This window comes from Chinchilla lanigera, unplaced genomic scaffold (assembly GCF_000276665.1).
Source record: "Chinchilla lanigera isolate Chin_1 unplaced genomic scaffold, ChiLan1.0 scaffold00131, whole genome shotgun sequence".
Lineage (NCBI taxonomy): Eukaryota > Metazoa > Chordata > Mammalia > Rodentia > Chinchillidae > Chinchilla > Chinchilla lanigera.
Genome location: NW_004955532.1, coordinates 2,930,209 through 2,933,322, shown reverse-complemented (window position 1 = coordinate 2,933,322; position 3,114 = coordinate 2,930,209). Strand labels below are relative to the sequence as shown.

Sequence of the window (3,114 nt, the reverse complement as noted above, 5' to 3'; positions counted from 1 at the left end):
TATAGCTCAGCACCACAGTGCCTGCCTGGCAAGTGGGAGGCCCTGAGTTTGATACCCAGTACAAGAAAAAAAACACCTTTAAATTTGGATTTTAAAGGGTACCCACAAAGAGTAAATAACTGTTAGAGTATTTCCAAAATTTATTTAATGAACCCTCATAATTCTGTGAGGCAGGTGTCACCAGGCCTATTCTTCAGATGAGAAGAGTGAGGCAGAGCGGGGACCCAAAGGCTGTGTGGCAGAAAAGGAAATGCTGCAGAGCGCTGGGACCATAAATCCTACTCTTGAGTCAGGTCAGGGTTCTTGTCGCCCTGATGTCAGTCAGCGTTCCTATCTTGTCTGTCTTCATCTAACTACAGTTACTCAATTTTGACCATGGTGTGACTTAATTTATTACTAAAACTCCAAAATAAAATTCTTTCTTTTTGGAAAGGACCTTCTTTTCTGCCTTTGTCTGTCTGTCGATTGATTGTTTTTTTGAGACAGTGTCTCATGTAGTTCAGGCTGTCCTTGAACTCCCTGGGGTCTCATTATGTAGTTCAGGCTAGCCTTGAATTTGTAGTAATTCTCCTGTCTCAGCCTCCAGTCACTGAGTTATAAGTGTGCACCATCATGCCCAGTTGAGGCCTGTTTTATTTTGGCCCTTATTTGGTCAAAGGTCCAATCTAGAAAACATGCAGCGATATATAGATTTAGGTATACCACTAAACCTGACCATTGGTTAATTACCTCTTTACCTTGACTACAAAAGGACAGAAGAATTTAAAAGGATAAATAACCTGGGTACGTAGCTCAGCAGCACAGCACCTGCCTGGCAAGCACAAGGTCCTGAGTTCGATTCCTGGCCAAAAAATAATAAAACAGAAGGATAAATAAAAGCATTACGAATCTCCATAAAAATGGCCTGACTAAAGAAATGCTTCTGTAGGACCAGCCTGATGCAAATTGACCACTGCAGTTCATTCTAGATGGGCTCTGGTAAGACACATCTGTCCATAATTACCCAGACAGGAGTTATTTAAGCCATAACTAGGTGTACTTCTATGTACTGAAAATTTCACGAGAGGAAAACAGTACTGCTTCTATTGCTGGTTATGTCAGAAGCTCCCTCTTCTAAGAAATCTAATCAAAATGACATGCTTCGTGAGGAAATGGGTACCGGTAGCTGGATATGCTTCTGAGAAGAGCATGATCAAACCAAATCCTTTCTTTTAAGCAAACACTGAAGAGAAACTAACAATAGCTGAATATGTTCTGTGTGCTAGGCACTAAACTAGGAACTTCAGAAGGCTTACTAAGTGTCTGTAAAGATTAAATGGGTTAATACATGCCAGATGTTCACAGCAGTGCCTAGCATGTAGAAAAAGCTCAAGACAATGTCAGCTGTAGTTGTTATTTTATACAATTACCCCAGGAGAGCTCCTCCACAGTCCTGTGAAGCAGGGAACATGATCGCAACGTTACAGAGAAGAAACTGAGGTGCAGAGAGACATATGCCATGCCCCAAATCACATAGCTGTTTCAGAGGTCAAGATTGTGTATCTAGATACACCCAGTTCATAAGCCCAAGTTGTTTCTAACATACCACACGAATACTCAGAATGAGCAACAGAGCTGCTAAGAACAGAGCAGGGTTAGCAGACGTGTTCACATCCCAGGTCTATTAATTTCTGCTGTGTGACTTGAGAAGCCAATTTAACTTCAATGAACTCATTTATAAAATTGCAATAACGTGACACACAGGATTATGCAGGAAGATAGTAAGTTTTCACATCTTCAGATATCTAATGTAGAGCCAGAAAAATAGTAGGTACTCAGTAAAAAATAAAACCAATGCCATGCTCAGAATAGTATGCCCACTTAAGATGAAATTAAGGGCAGTCTGCCGGCTGCCTGAGGACCGCAGAGCAGCAGAGGGGCAGCCCTGGGCTTTGTGGACCTCTCAGTTGGCAGGCGAGGCCTGAGCCTGCACTCTGCTGGCTACTTGCTTATGGGGGAGTGGCAGAGGAGCACTCTGAGCTCTGTGGACCTCTCAGTTGGCAGGCGAGGCCTGAGCCTGCACTCTGCTGGCTACTTGCTTATGGGGGAGTGGCAGAGGAGCACTCTGAGCTCTGTGGACCTCTCAGTTGGCAGGGGAGGCCTGCGCCCGCAGTCCCCTGTCTTCCTGGGGACTGCAAAATGGCACAGGGGCAGCCCGAGCTCTGTGGACCTCTAGGTTGGCAGGTGAGGCCTGCCCTCCCTCAACCAGCTGCCTGTGGACCCTGGAGCAGCAGCCCCTGTCTGCCCACCACTGGGTTCATGGATGAGGCCTGCACACTTTCCACGACGGCCTGGAGACCCTGGTACAGAAGGCCAGTATTCCCCCACAGTCACAGTTGTGGTCTCAGCTGTGCACCCCACCAACTGCCTTGGGACCCAGGGCCCAGTGGTCCACTGCCCTCTACCATCTTGGGATAAGTCTGACACCCAGGAAAACTAAGGTCCCTAGAGACCTTCGGTGAGCTGCCTGGGAAGCATGTGGCTCAGTGCTTTGCCTCTGACATCCAAAATGACAGGACATAGGAGCAAAATGCAATCTCAGAACTCAACTCCACCCAGAACTTGTCTAGGAAAGACTGACATAGGAGAACTTGGAAGTCACACACCTGAAATCTCTGAAATGATAGCAACTGAAGTAAAGAAATAACTCCATCAGGGCCATAGAAGAAATCAGATCAGAAATAATCTCCCAGGTAAAAAAAGAAATGACATCAATAATGAAAGAATTGCTCAGCACATCTAAAGAGGACATATATAAAAAAATAGAGGAGCACAGAAAAATAACAGAAATGTTAACTGAACAATATAGGAGAGAACTGGAATGCATGAAACAGATTCAAAGAGATATCCAGGAAATCAAAACTTCCATCAAAAGCTGGGTAGCTATTCTACTTGCAGACAATGCAAACTTCAAACCAAGAATGATCAAAAGAGATAAAGAAGGTCACTACATACTTGTCAGGGGAAAACTTGAAGAGGAAGAGATCGAGGCAGCCAGTTCTCCGGGAGCGGCAGGGCTCCTGGGTCCGAGAGTGGGCCGGACTCATACCACCGCGATTCCCAGCCGAAAAGCGC

At 45.4% G+C, this 3,114-nt stretch overlaps 1 protein-coding gene across 6 annotated transcripts in view; it reads right to left on the bottom strand.

Moving 5' to 3' along the window:
* Nucleotides 1–3,114, bottom strand: part of Dock3 (dedicator of cytokinesis 3) — a gene marked incomplete at its 5' end in the record, with an annotated part of 457,227 nt that overhangs the window by 140,604 nt on the left and 313,509 nt on the right.